The sequence below is a fragment of the Furipterus horrens genome, unplaced genomic scaffold, assembly GCF_987537825.1.
Source record: "Furipterus horrens unplaced genomic scaffold, mFurHor1.1.pri manual_scaffold_8, whole genome shotgun sequence".
Lineage (NCBI taxonomy): Eukaryota > Metazoa > Chordata > Mammalia > Chiroptera > Furipteridae > Furipterus > Furipterus horrens.
The window spans coordinates 22,164,914-22,181,311 of NW_028327178.1; the positions used below are offsets into that span (position 1 = coordinate 22,164,914).

General features: G+C 37.1%; 1 protein-coding gene across 1 annotated transcript in view; it reads left to right on the top strand.

Annotated features, from left to right (window-relative positions):
- Positions 1-16,398, top strand: part of RIT2 (Ras like without CAAX 2) — a 295,767-nt gene that overhangs the window by 90,937 nt on the left and 188,432 nt on the right. The window lies entirely within an intron of this gene.

Consider the following 16,398-nt stretch of genomic DNA (forward strand, 5'->3'; position numbering starts at 1 on the left):
ACGTGGGAAGCAAGGGTCTGCAGGCGGGCAAGAGCGACCCGGGCGAATACTTTGCCGACGACGCTGAGGAGAGAGATGCCCCGGTAGTTGTTGCAGTCGCTGCGGTCTCCTTTGTTCTTGTACATGGTGATAATGTTGGCGTTAGGAAGGACATCTCTAAAATCAGAGAAGGAAAACTCTGACCCCAAAAAACCTCCGCTGCCTTGCGGCATACCTCTTCAGGGGAAAGGCTAAGGGAGTAAACCCCGACAGAAAATCCGGAGCCGGAGTCCCTAAGGCGGTTTGACATTGTAGTCAACACCGGCAACTCCTGCGGCGCACCTGAAGCCAAGCTGTATTGACTCCGTCTTTCCCTTGGACCCTTCAGCTGCGAAGAGAGGGGGGGTCTGCTGCATGGGCAACAGCAGACCCTCCATATCACCCTGCCCAGGCTCTGTAGCTTCAGCTTCACTGGAGAGGACACTCCAGCGTCATCGCAAGATGTCGACTCAACACAGGAGGAGACAGATACCGGTTATAAGCTCATCCGATTGGCGAAGGAAATGAGCGCCAGGGGTCTCCTCTGACGGTGGGAGAGGTCATCGCACCTCACTGGACAGCTACCATCTCGCCATGGCTCGCCTGCCCCACTGGGTGCGTGGGGATCAGAGAGGCGCCTCTCGAAAAGTGGGCCACAAAACACCCGCACCAGTTAATTCCAAGCAAACAACAAGAAAGAAGCCTCCGGCTCTTCGCCTCGCTAGCTGGAACATCAGGACCATGTGCCCCGGACTTACTGCAGACCTTCCGTGGATCAAGGGTGCCAGGAAAACCGCTGTCATCGATAGGGAACTGGCACGACTAAACATCGACATTGCGGCTCTACAGGAGACCCGGTTGGCCGACAACGGAACTATCAGAGAAACCAACTACACCTTCTACTGGCAAGGGAAGTCTCCGGACCAACCAAGACAGCACGGTGTTGGGTTCGCTGTGAAGAACACGCTTGTTAACTCCATAGAGCCACCCACAGGAGGCACAGAGAGATTACTTACCCTCCGATTGTCAACAACTTTCGGCCTAGTCAGCATTCTTAGCGCGTATGCCCCAACCCTCTGCGCCACCACCGAAGAGAAAGAACAGTTCTACCATGCACTGGACGAAGCGTTATCCAAGATTCCCAGAAGTAACGCTCTCTATCTCCTTGGAGACTTCAACGCAAGAGTAGGAGCCGATCACATGGCCTGGCCCACCTGCCTCGGAAACTTTGGGAGAGGAAAGATCAATGAGAATGGTCAGCGACTGCTTGAGCTTTTGTGTCACCACGGCCTGTGCGTGACAAACACATTCTTCAAGTGCAAAGAGATCCACCAGGTGTCATGGAGGCACCCCCGCTCCCGCCATTGGCACCAGCTTGACCTCGTCATCACCAGAAGAACGGATATTGGCAGCACCCTCCTCACCCGCAGCTACCACAGTGCAGACTGCGACACGGACCACGCCCTCGTGGTAAGCAAGGTGCGCATAACGTCGAAGAGGTTGCACCACTCCAAGATGAAGGGTCGCCCACGCATCAACACCAGTTGTGCCAGCAACCCAGTTAAGACCCAGAAATTCATCAACAAGATGGAAGATGCACTCGGCGAGGGAGTGGCGGCAGACGACATTATCGAATCCAATTGGCCACGTCTCCGCGACGCCATATACAACTCCGCCATTATTGCTTACGGGAAGAAAGAGCGGAAGAACGCTGACTGGTACGAGGCTCACTGGGAAGAAATGGAACCCGTGATCGAGGCTAAGAGGAAGGCCCTACTGGCTTACAAGGTCACGCCCACTCCCAGTACACTTCAAGCTCTACGGGCTGCCAGGAACAAAGTCCAGAAGACCGCCCGCCACTGTGCCAACACTTATTGGCTAAACCTGTGCAGAACCATCCAGGAAGCCACCGATATAGGCAACGCACGAGGAATGTATGAGGGTATCAAGAAGGCAACAGGCCCAATCCCCTCCAAGATCGCCCCCCTTAAGTCCAAGACAGGTGAGGTCATCACTGACCAGGAACAGCAAATGCGGCAGTGGACCGAGCACTACCTCGAGCTGTATGCAACGAAGAACACCGTAACAGACACTGCTCTTAACGCCATCCCAGACCTACCAGTCATGGAGGAGCTAGACACCCCACCTACTGCGGCAGAGCTCGGCAAAGCCATCGACCGCCTCGCTTGCGGGAAAGCACCAGGAAGCGACGGAATCCCTCCAGAAATCCTAAAGAGCGGGAAACCAGTCCTGCTACAGCCGCTCCACCATCTACTCTGTCTCTGCTGGAAGGAGGGTTACATCCCCCAGGATATGAGAGACGCCAACATTATCACCATAAGGTTTGATATTGAATGGTAAAATAGGATTTATTTCATAATTAAATAACTGACCAAGATAAATGAAATAACCAATTTTGGGTTTTTTTTTTTTTTTACTTTGTATTTCTGTTTATTGAGACATCATAAAACATGGTACACTTTAATACACTAATAAAAGGCAAACATCATTGTGACCCCTGAAAGAGGATTGAACTTTGGCACTCACCTCAAAAGCTCTCCTTGCGCCCTCTCCACTACAAGTAATCTCTATTTACCTTTTATGAAATCCTTTCTTAAATTATTTTTATATTATCATCCAATTCACTGTAGTTTAGCTGTTTAGCCTTGTCCGACCCAACCTCTCCAAATATATGTTGTATAGGTATATATAGGTATAAATATTTATAATTGTATACATATAAATTTTTATATAAATCTATGTATACAATATACACGCACTCCTACACACATATATCCCCTCCATCACTTTCCAAGCAATGTATTGCTTTTAAAAAAGCATGTAATTGTCCTCTGGTGTTACCCACTATGTAGTTTAGTTCATTAGTCTCCACATAGCCTTAATTCTACATATAAATCTAATAGAGAAGTAATGCGTATTACCATGTATGTCAATGTCTCTGCAGTTGTGGTCATCAATAGTGCCTTTTTTAGTATAAAGATAAAGCTTATCAAAACAATGGTCCTAAGTTTTTACTTGTTGATGATAGTTTGTCTATTATCTTTATACTTAAAAGCTAGTTTTCAGAATATAAATTTCTTAGTTCATTGTGTTTTTTTTTTTCATAATAAAAACGTATGAAGACAGTCTAATTTCCTTTTTATTATTTTATTCTTCTTTTTGTCTGGATGCCTGAAGAACTTTTTTTTTTTTTTTAATAAAGTCCAATGATATTATGAGATTTTGTCTCAGTGATGATGATTCTGTGTTGATTACCTAAGGTACACAATCTGTTTTCTTAATATGTAATTTCCAAATTCTGTTTTTGTTTTTTTTTTAATTTAAGGACATCATCTTGAATTATAATTTTTAATACTTTCTCTCTTCTCTTGCTTTGCTCTCATTTTTTAAGAGACTACCATTATAATTATTTTGGAATTTTTATAACTGTCATATATTTGTATGTCTCTTGAGTCATTTTTATTTTAATTTTCTTTAAAAAAATATTTTGCTTTACTTAACACCATTTTTAAGGCATTGCATTTATTTACTCTAGCTTTATATTTCTGACATAATTTGTTCTTTCCTAAGTTTTATCATGTTACTTCTGAGTTCTTCTAGTTCTGGTTTACTATTTAATATCTTGTATTATTTTTATTGAATTTTCACTCATTTAAAAAATATTTAGTAACATTTCCAAATGTTGGTATGGGCCATCTTTCTAGCATAATATTTTTTGTCTATAGGGATGTTATTTTCTCTTATGCTTTTTTTCTTTATTCTTTCTTTTTTTGGGGGGGTAGTATAGAAAGAGGCTTTAATCCTTCTATATATTTTTACAAGAAAGTCATTTTTCTGAATTTTAGAAAAAGCACCATTTAGGATAGTTTGTCTAACTTCACAACTATAAAGCACAATTTTTTTGTTCAAGGCTTATTTTTGGAGCTTCTGTTTTTGTCCTCTTCCCTCCCTTTTATCTAAGCCTTCTTTTCTTTCGTCTCTATTAAGCCTGTCATGCTCAATACATCCTTTGTCCAAAAGTTTCTTCTCAGTGTGGAACTTGTTCACAGGAGAGAGCTGCTCAGTTTGGGAAATATTTGGGGAGTGGTCTATGCCAGCACTTTCACACTTGCTGAGGATCCCTCGCCCTCTTTTGGCTGTTGACAGGTGCAAATTTCTCTCAGTTTCTGCTGTTACTCTTCAGCTGGTTTTCTGGCCTTTTGAGTAAGTACCACTTGGCTATAGTGGAGATCTCAGATCCCTCAGACCTCATGTCACTCACCTCTGTTTTCTCCAGCACAGGGGCTGACCCACATAGGACGCATAGGACAGTGCTACATCAACAGCCATTTATATCATAGTTTGGGGGTATATGGGATACTTTGTTATTTAGGTTGTATGGAATTGAGATAAATTTAAAATCTATGCCACCACCATCTTCCCGGAATCAAACTTTGACTTCTTAAGAAATACAACACTGTTTCATCTTACATCATTGCCCCTAAATTTGACAATGCCATACCTGCCAACATGGGACTTGCTGGAGTAATGGAGTGAACCCCTCGTAATGGAAAATGGAAGTGTATTTGTTTCCCTCTGCATGTTTTCTCACTATCATTTCATTCAGAAAGATTATCTCATAGTCCCCAAAATATGGCCATTTAATCTCAGAGATGACAAAAAATTATTGTGTATATATATATATATATATATATATATATATATATGTCACTCTATAAACAATTGCATGTATATATAGAAATGGAAAGCAACAATATTTTGTTATTTATTAGCCAGTTTTTGCCCCATTTTTGTAAATCAACTTTACAATAACTATTTTACTTGTAAATATCTTGTTTTTATAATTAAATTTTATATTCTTAAGCTGTGATCATGAAGTGTTAATCACAGCAGGCTTAGAAATCAGATTGAATAAAATGAGATAGAATTATCTCAAGCACTGGTGGCAAAGAATTGAGGACTGATGAAACTATAATTTAATACTTCTATGTCATTATCCCTACTTCTTAACATTTTTCTTACTTTCTCTTACTTGTTATACATCATGCTTGCTCCCTTCCCTAGAAGGAATATTCAATATCTGGTTAAAAAAAAAAAAAAAAAAAAAAGAAGCAAATTTTTATTTCTGTAAAGCCTTGGAAAGTGCACTAGAAAGCTTAAAATATATTTTTTGTACTATTTGAAATGGACTGTGGTGGGAGGAGGGGTGCTGATACTAACATTTCTGAGTACTGTGGCAGAAGGCGGTGGCTCTTAATTGTGTTACCAGTTATATTTTACTTAGACATGAGTAACAGAGGCTTATAAAATTGCCTTTGACCATAAAAGGAAAACTGTTCTCGTATATCAAGAGGTCTGGTGGCATGTATCCACAAGTTGTGACAGTGTTGTGGGCCCAATATTTTTTATGAGTTCTACTCCAGCCTTCTCTGTTTGTGGTTATTAAGCTTACAGATAAAAGGGAGCTCTGGGACATCTAGATATTACATCCACATTCAAGACAGAAAATACAAAGGTGGACAGCAAAGGACCAAACAGTGATACAAGACAAGCCTTCCTTTTTAGAATGCCTTCCTGGAAGCCTCATCTAAGAAATTGCCAAAAGTGAGTTATACCACATTCCCTACTGCAGGAGAATACTAGGGGGGGATAAATATGATAACATTGCTCTCTGAACAAAACTGAGTTCCTCTCATGGTAAGCAGAATTATAAGATGACATGCAATGGCATATCCATATGTAATCTCCTTGCCTTGAGTGTTGGAGGGACCAATAGCTGGCTTCTAATTAATAGCAAGGTGATGGAATATCACCCCCATGAAATTTTACATTATATGGCAAAGGTGAAGGGGCTTTCTAGATGTAATTAAGGTTTCTAATCAGTTGAGTTTATGTTCATCAAAAGGGAAATTATCTTGATGGGAATGACCTTATCAAATGAACACTTTAAAAAGAGTCTAGAGGTCAAAGATTCCCTTGTTGGCTTTGAAAGAATAAGTTGCCATGTTGCAAGTGGTCTATTGGTTAGGCTACGAGGGTGACCTCTAGGAGCTAAAAGTGACCTCTAGATAACAGCCAACAGGGGAACAGGAACCACAGTCTTATAATTGCAAGAAACAGAATTCTGCCAATGACCTGGATGACCTTGGAAGAACATCCAAAGTTGAAGATAAAACACAACTCTGTTTACATCTTGATTTCAGCCTTGTAAGACAGTGATAAAATAACTCAAATGTGTATTACTCAGACTTCTGACCAACAGACGCTGTGAATTAATAAATGGGGCTTTCTAATAGTCTATTTGGGTTACCATAACTGGGTGGCTTAAACAACAGAATTTATTTTCTCAGGGTACTGGTTGCAGGAAATCCAAGATCAAGGTGGAATGGAAGCAGGGTTTATATCTAATGAGGTCCTTCTTTCTGGCTCACTGACAGCTGCCTTCTCTCTATGTCCTTACATGGCCTTTCCTCTGTGTGTGCAGAGAGAGAGGGGATGGGGGAGAGAGAGCTCTGAAGTCTCCTCCTCTTAGCATAAGGACTGCAGTCCTATGGGATTAGGTCCCCACCCTTATGATCTCATTTAACTTTAATTAATCCCTCTATGGCCCTGCCTCCAAATACAGTTATGTTTGGAGTTGGGATTTCAACATATGAATTTTGAAGGAACATAATTCAGCCATAACAACATTATTTTAAGCTGCTAAGCAGGTGGTAACTTGTTTCATTGCAACTGAAAAATGGTACAATAATAAGAATAGAAAAGATATTGGGCAAGTACCTTACAATATCTGCCAAAATAATGGCAATTACAAATACTAGCAAACCTTGAAGAATAAGATGGGATTTTACTAAAAAGTTGTAATACTAAAATTTCAAAGCACTTTCATAGTAACTGAGTATTTTTAAAAATTACCTTTGATGTGAAAGCATGCCTTCTGAATTGTTTCTACCTCTTGAAGTTCTGAAATTTCAGTGTTACTGTACACACACACACACACACACACGCACACTCCGGCAAAGAGGAAGGGGATTTTAATTCTCTTCTTAATTTTGCCAGACTTAAAACAAAACATTTTAAAATACTCAATTCTATGTTAACTGATGAGTGGCCCTTGACTGATGAGTGGTCCATTGATAAAAGTTTTGAATTCAAATCTTCTCATTATGCCCGTGGGTGTTAAGGAGGGGAGAGAAAAACAGCCTCAGAAAATTACATCAGCCTCTAGTGAGTGTTCTTCCATTATAAAGTCTATTTTTCAACGCCATCAAAGACCTTTTGTGTATCTATAAATATTATTTAAATTATTCACTATCATTCTCTATTTTTAACAATCTTCCTGTATAAACATATATCATTCTATACCTTCATAAAAACCATTAATAGGAATGGAAACCACATTGCGGTAAATGACAGGGTCTACAGCAAACTACTAGCAAACTTTTACTTACTGAAACAATCTATCCTTTTGGATGGGGTAATCCAAACATTTACGAATCTCTCTGATTATATTTGATTCCTCTTTATACTTCCCCATCTTATTGCAAGTGAAACACCTAACTGAAGTTCATTTCCCTGCCCAGTGATGGTTCAAAATGCCGTTCATACATTTTTTTGGAAGGACATCATTAATCTGGAAAAGCAGAATTAAACTTCGTTGGAGTAGCTACATACTCCTTTCAAATCTAATTGCATACCTTAGGATTTCACTCTCTCTTTACAAGTGTTAGTTTTATCTTTTGATTTTCAATACACTTCTTGTCCTAAAGGCAAGAAGTCAAGGAATTCTACTATTTTAGCCATTTATCAGCATTGCACCCTCCTTTTGTCACCTTCTTTCTGGATATATTGTCCTTTTAAAAATCTTTTGCCAATCTTACAATAATTTATTTAACGATTGAGAGAAGTGAAATTAAAACCTTCAAGTCTCTTGAGAAAAAATCCTCAGTGTCCCATGGGCTAAGTACTGTGCCTCACCCAATTTCTACTCCTAAATCATTTTATAATTATCTGAGCCATCTCTGTTTTTGGAACTTCTCCTTAATTTTCCAAGCTGGACTGTTTGACTCCATTTCTCCAATAGAAACACCCTCTCCTGCCTCATGGGTATCTCAATACTTCCTCCAGCTGCAGGTGTATGGGACACACACACTTGTAAATAATTGTACATAAACACATTGCTTGCCCTCTCCCTTTCCTCACAACCAGGAGCTGTACTTTTCACAACTCCACATAGTTTCTTTCACATTAAAGTTTAAAGAAATGGGACCTTCTGGAGTTGTGACATATATAACATATGGTTCTTAGTGTTGGCATTTTAAAAAATGTAAACCTGAATTTTGAATTTCAGATTAATATGAACTGATCAAAGTAGTGAAGAATATTATTTTCTTATTGTTTAATGGCTAAATAAAAATAATAGCATAAACAGAAGTTAAGTCTTCTCATTGAGGTGTGGGAAATTACTTGGAATTGTTGAAAAGAGATACATTTGATCAGAGTAGGAAAAGTAAGTCAAGCCCTTACAAAGGAGATAATATTTGGACTGGGTCTTAAAGCATGACTTGCATTTTACGTGATAGACATGTGGGAGAAGACATTGCCTGGCAAAAATAATGGCATGGAAGCTTGTTGTCTCATGGTTTACTAAGGGGACAAAAATAGTTCAGTGTCATTAGAACATAGGAAACATAGCAGAAAGTGAAAGTAAGTTTGGAAAATGTATTATGGTGAAACTGCCCGGAGCCTTGTTATAAGCTTTCCTTTGTTATACCTTGAAAGACTTGAAGAACAATTAAATTTCAATTGCTTTTCACTGAAGTTTTTTTCTCCTTCTTCTCCTCCTCCCTGTCTCCCCATGGTAGAGGGAAATATGAAAAATAGTTATATATCAATGAGCTTCAGGCAGTTTTAAATCCACTGTTGATGGCATCTCTTCATCCTCATTAACTGAATGTCTCTTCGAATCACTGTCTATTTTACAAGATTTGGTGGGGACACCTTGACTCAAAACTGTACTTCAGTATTAATCTCCTTTTATTATTTTTAGATTCTCTTTCTTTAGGTTAAAAATATGCGAGGGCAGTGATGATGTATGTTCTGTTCACACTGTGCCCTAGAACAGACAACAAATAAGGTGCTCAAAATATTTTTGAGTGAGTAAATGGGATACAAATTTAACATCACCAGCTGTTTCTCTCTGGCATAAAAGTGTGGGACAAAGTGAATGTTTAGATGGGTAAGAACTTTAGGTCTTTTCATTTTGTGTGGCTTCTCAAATATTCCTTTTTTCCAAAGTTCAACCATAACATTGAACATAAGAGGGAAGTAAGGAGAAGAGCCAGGAAAGAGAGACACATCTGGAACAACCTGCTGTTAGTACCTAACCAAAGTTAGGGGCACAGGTGTCAGTCACATGGCCTCCAGATGTGGCCAATGTCTTCTATATGTCATGCCCGAGAAGGGATAGGAAAACTGAACCATAAATTATGTGCTATAAATGTCAATCAGCAGCTGTGTGCCCTTGTCTTCTGTTCTACTGCATAGCTCTGAAAAGCAGGCTGTTCCCACCAAACAGTGGAAAGGTAAACGGACACCAGATGTTTGAAGGTGACATATAGACTATAAATGAGAGCTGCTGCTGTGAATAAGAACTAAATCTTGCATGGTTTAGAGGTCTGTACAGAGAAGGGGAATCAGTGCTAGACCTGGGAAAACTTCTTCTCATTAAAAGAGCCAGGCTGGTGGGTGGCCAAGCTCAAGTCCTCTTTAAAGATATGTGGGCAGTCACAGCCCCGGGATGATTTGAAGGTACCCCAAAGTGTAAAGAGCTAAGGCATCCATAGCTCATATGACTTCCAATGGATAGAGAGAAATGAATGCTGAGGACACCATGCTGAGCCAGGTCAAAATGGAACTGTAGTTGCACCAGTCGAGCCATGAAGGTACCATTGCTGCCACTGGGAATGGTGATTGTCACCTTTGTCATCCTCCCAGAAATTCAAATTCCCTGCACAGGGATCCTCATATGTTCCCTTTTGAATCAGAAATTTGATTGAATATATCGGCTTGGCAAATCTTAGGTCACATGCCTATAACCTTATTGCAAAGGAGGCAGGAAAAGTAAGCGGCTGCTTCTATATCAATCATGGCATGAATGTAGGGCTTCAAGATGCTCGGTGTCTGCACATTTAAGAATTGTGCACTGCATTGCTTTTCCTTTCTTACTAAATGTGGTTTCATGGAAGATTCAGTTCTCTATTATTTATATCAAAGTATTCATTTAAGTGTGGCCCAGGTTTGGAAGTTATGTATTCACTCAGTTCAATTAAACAATGGCACCTAATCCTCAAAATAATCCTCTTTACTGATTTGATTAATCTTTGAAAAACAACCAGTGTAACAGACCGAGTTTAGTCTCCCAGCCACCTCTTACTGGTTTTGTGAGCTTTGTTACATTTAATCACTTTCTTTACACACACACACACACACATGCAATGTGCTATGCAACTTAAATAAGCTACTACATCTAAAAGAATTCAGCAGAGTGCTAGACACAGAGAAAAAGGTAAAACAAATTTATTGGCCACTTATTATGTGCCTGTCAGAATGCTAGAAAATGCACACATAAAGATGAATAAGGCATGCTTCATGCTTTCAAATAGCTAAAGCCAAAAAATAATTAATTAGAACAAAATGGGTAAAGAGCTCTAATGGAGCTATGTGCAGAAGTACTGGAAGGGGGATAAAGTTTCTCATTGGGTAGGTAGAGAAAGACTTCATAGGGTAGTGTGATAGTTAATTTTATGTGTCAACTTGATGATGCCATGGGAAGCCCAGACATTGGCTCCAATATTATTCTGAGTATGTCTGCAAAGTTGTTTCTGGATACGATGAATATTTGATAGTAGACTAAGTGAAGGACATACATTGCCTTTCCTACTGTGGGAGTTCCTCATCCAATCAATTGAGAATCTGAGTAGAATAAAAAGGCTGAGTAGGAGGGAACTTTGCCTGCCTGACTGATGGATATGGGTCCTCTCCTGCACTTGAACTGTAAATTATACCATCAGCTATCCTGGGTCTCCAGCTTGCTAACTGAAGATCTCAGAACTTCCCAGCCTCTGTAATTGTGTAAGCCATTTCCTTATAATCAATTAATCAATCTTATGTATCAAGATGCAATTTAAATGTATAATTAATATTTTATTAAATATTGGTTCTGTTTCCCATGAGAATCTTGACTAGCACAGGAAATAAACTATGAAATATTACCAAAATGGTAGTAGGAGTTTGCAATAGAATTCGGTAGGTCATTCATTTCCAGAAGGCCATTGATGGCTATAAAAAAAAGCCCTATATATGTATTGAGTCTATGGAGATACAGTGAGTAGTTGCAAAAATCAATCCTCTGTCTAGATCTGTCTTGGGAAATACAGTGGCCCTGAGCCATATGAGACTGTGCTGCACTTGACATGTGACTTGCCCAGATTAAGACATACTATAAGCACAAAAACACAGTGGCTTTCACAAACTTAGTACAAGAAAAAAGAATATAAGATATGGCATTGTTTTTCTATGTTGCTTACACATTCAAATAATACTTTAGGTAACTTTAGTTAAATAACCTATATTAAAATTAATGTTTCCATTTTTGTTCACTGTTTTAATGTGGCTACCAGAACATTTAAATTGCATTTGTGGCCCTTATCATATGACCGTTGCAAAGGACTGCTGCTATAGGTAGCAAGGATACAATCTGAGCTTCTTAGAAATACAGAATCCGAGCTGTAGACCTACAGAAACAGACTGTGTGATTTAACAAGAACCCCAGGAAATCTGTATGTACAGGAAAAAATGTGAAGCACTACTCTAGCCCATTGCCCTAAAAATACTTCCCTTCCTCCTCCATGTGACAAAGTAAGGACTATCTGACTTCACAAAAGGCAAGCTTAGAATTATAGATAGTATGTTTCTCTTTGTCATATTTATCTTTAGTATATACCTACTGTTCTGTTGCTAAAAAAGCCATGCTCAGCAAGCTTGGGGCACAAAACAACTTCATTTTATCAGTTTTGAGAAGGAGGCAGCATGAACCATTTCCTCTCACGCATACAGTGCTCTACAGCAGGCTGTTGCCAAAAACCTGGGGTCATTCCTTTCTGGTCCTCAGGTGCCCTGATGCCTTCTGTACCTGCTTTGTTTCATCTGGTACTCTCCCAGTCTGCACCCGCAGCTGTTAGTGATGTTTTCTGTCTTCGTCCATTCTGCTTTTATTATCTCTGCTGATCATCCCCTTGGGCTCTGCTCTCTTGTTTCTCTCAAGACAGCTAATTTTGTGCAAAAGTAATCTCAGAGTAAGGTGTTTGTGCTTGATAATAGCTTAATATTTTACCTCTCCTGTAGTTTCATTGCATTTTAATAGGGATTTCCTTGAAATAAAATGGCTTATTTTAACACAAGAGAATACAACAGAAGGTGTGGAATTTGGAGCATCATGCCAAACCAATGAGAAAGATATTTTGGACAGGAGGGTCCTCGGTATCATTCTGTGTTCCATTCCTATAAACAATGCTCATTAACATTGTTGAAATTTACTCAACATGGACACTAAATATCTAGAAGTTGTTACGATGTGAGTAAAATTTGATATCAATTAGAGGAAGAAATAGAAATCATTGAAAAAAATTAGTTAAGTTATGGGTTAATTTTGTGCAAATATTGTGTTACCATAAACCATGAACAATTAGAGAACTGGAATTGCGTAGTTTCTACTTTTGTATAGTTGAGTAATTGAGAACAGTCGCCTTTTAAAATGTTTTTAAATAGTGAAAGTATAATACAAATACAGAAAAGTACAGCAAACAATAATTTATCACAAAATAGTCTTCATCCAAGTAGTCTCCATCCTGGTTAAAAAAATATTTTCCAATAAATATAGCTTAGTTTGGATATTTATTTTTTGAATTTTATATAAATGGAAACCTACAATATATGTTTTTAGGTCTAGCTTCTTTTTACTCAACCTTTATTTCTAACATTCATCCATGTTGTAGTGTGCTGTAGGTTTCTAAATTTCAGAGCAAAAATAATACAGTGGGCGAGTCCACTGGGTTTATTTGCAAGACTTCTGTGAGATCTTTATCTATTCACCAGCCTGCAACTTTAAGTGGATTTTGTTATGCCTTCTTGTGCCTTCACTCACGGAAAAGGGCCACATCTTATTGCCCTTTATATTCCTAGTACCTACTACTATGTTTAGAAACATTAGACACTAAGTAAAGATTTTATAAGTATAAGATAATAAGTGAATGAAGCTTCTTCTACAGAGTATGCTTTTTACAAGTTGTATGAAATTAAGAATATTATGTAACTTCTACCTTTAGTTTCTCATCTATAAATGAATGTGGGGATAGTTTCTCCATAGGATTATTATGAGAATTAAATGGCATAATGAATGTAACAATACATATATTTTCACTACGTCAGCATAGTTTCAATGCTCAATAAAAGATAGTAATAAATGTTATAACTAAAAAAACCCTCAATCTCTTGCCCACTCTTCATTGGAAAAGGTTGCCGCTTTCTGACTGATTTGTAGTTCTTTACATATTCTGGATATGAAGCTCATGTTGCTACATATACTTTACCCCACACTATGGCCTGATATTTCTTCTCTTAATAGTGACTTTGATGAATCAACTTTCTGCTGTTTTAATGTAGTCTTAATTTTTTCTTTGAAGTTGATGATTCAGACATCTATTAAAATATTTTGCATGAATCCGCTTTATACAAATTTTATTCATGTGTTTTCGCACACTGAACAACAGCATTGCTAGGGTAAAAAGTCATTGAAGTCAGTAAGTTTAGTGTTCTGAAAATTGGATCCTGTAGTTCACTACAAAATCATAGACTGCATGTGAGGCCCAAAATTGCACTAAATTTTATAAGTGAAAATGTGTTTTGTTCTGAATTAAGAAATGTTTTCTATCAAATAAAACTAAAAATAGCTACCATTACATCTCTCATTCCACTTGGAAGTATAATTTCATATGATGGTTTTCAAATTTTAAGTGGAATATCTGCTTAAGGAGTTTGAAAATTCCCCCTTCCTATAAATTTCATTTATCTGTGTTCAGACACAGAGCAGGTGCATTTTTAAGTGATAATCATATTGAGGCCAATAAGTGCAGTGTTCTTAACATTGTTTACTTGTGGTTTTTAGTGAAACCTAGATTAAATGTGTGGCCCAGAACTCTACACTGTGTTCTCAGATAAAATGTGTTTTTCTCCTAGTTTTACAAGAGTTTTATCAAGTAATTCTAAATGTAATTAATTTAATATCTCTCATTTCACATTTCTTTTTTTCAATTAATGTAGTCTTAATTTCACCTTGACAATCTTTTACTTTGCAGTTAATATAAATTATATACAGTAATGTGTAATTAGCATATAGTAGTATTTAAGAAGTCTTATCACTCCAAGCAATGAGGGTATTCTCCTATAGTACCTCCTAGAATATTTATTGTTTGGCTTTCCATGTTTATTTTTACATCCCCACTAGAATTTATTTTTCCATATATTTTGAGGTAGGAGTCAACTTTAATTATTTGTAATATTTATATCTGATTGACAGCCCTCTTTCTTGAAAATATTTTCTTTTTCCTACTGTTCTGAATAGCCAATTCTGATATCTAAAAAAATGGTTCATTAGGATGTGGGTTCCCTATTCTGTCAGTTAATTTTTCTACCCATGTGCCAATATCACATTGTCTCATTTGTTGCAGATTATAGCTGTTGACATATGGTAGAACTTACTGTTTTGTTTTGAAATTCTCTCAAATATTTTGGACTCTTTTCAATAATTACATATTAATTTAGAATCAGTTTTCCCAGATCTGTTTGGAATGTATTTATAGATCAATTAGGAGACAATTAAAATTATTAAAATATTGAATATTCTAATCCATAAACATAGTATATACTTGCCTTTATTTATATCATTTTAAATTTTTTTCATAAAGTCTTACAGATTCCTAAATAGAATTTTTGCAAAATTTTTGAAAGATTTATTCTTTGAGATTTAATATCATTGATGTTGTTTTAATTAATACCATTAAGTATTTTATATTATTTATTTATTGTCCATCTATAGGAAAATTGTTATTTTCTATGTTGACTTTATTCCCCCCAAAATTACCAAATTCATTTATTTAATTTATAATTTATGTATAGAATCTTTGAAATTTTCTACGTACCCAAAATATATTTTCCATGAATAGTAACATTTTTCCTCTTATCAAGTTTATTCACATCAGTCATATTCTAATGAGTATTCTTATCTTGTATCTAATTTCAGAGGAAATGGTTTTAGTATTTAATATTTGCTTTGGGTTTTGTTTAGATATACAGTATTAGATAAAGCAAGCTGACTTCTATGCCTAGTGTGCTAAAGTTTGGGGAGGGGTCTTTTAGAATTTTTCTTAACATAAGAATTTTATATAAGTGAAATCATAACAGTATATAGAGTGTTGGAATTGATTTGTTCAATTAGCATAATTCTATATAGATTAATCTAGGTCATTGCATGTTTCAACACTCCATTGCTTTTATTGTTGAGCCATATTTCATGATATTGTTGTATGACAGATTGCATAGACATTCACCCATTGAAGAATATTTGGTATATTTCCCATTTTGGGCTATTTACTATAAACACTTTGGGAACATTTCTAGTGTGTTTTTGTGTGAATATAAGTTCACTTTTTCTGCACTAAATGCACAATAATGCAATTACTACTTTATGTATTATATGCAAATATTTATCACTAGTTTTGTTTTTTTTTTTTTCATTTTTTTAAAGAAAAAAACCAAACTGTTATCCAGCGTGATGGCACTATTTTATGTCCCCACCAGGAATGTATGAATGATCCAATTTCTCCACAATCTTATTAAGTAGTGTCATTATTTTATTAATTTGAGCCATATTGATATGCATGCAGTGATAGCTCATCATGGTTTAAACTTGCAACTACCCAAGGTCAATAATTTTAGACATGTTTATCAGTGCTCATTATCCACCTATATACCTTATTTGGTGATACTTCTCTTTATGTCTCTTGTTCACTAATTAGATTGTTTTGTTTTATTGTCACTATTGCTGAGCTTTGGGAGTTCTTTATATATACTAAATACTAGCCCTTTTTCAGATAAGTGGTTTGCAAATACTTTCTCCCAATCTAGTTTTTTTTTTTTTTTTTTTTTTCCTGTCTTCTTAAAAGGGCACTTCTAGAGCAAAAGCTGTTTATTTTTATTTTGATGAAGTCTAATTCATAAAAATTTCCTTTTATAAACTGAGCT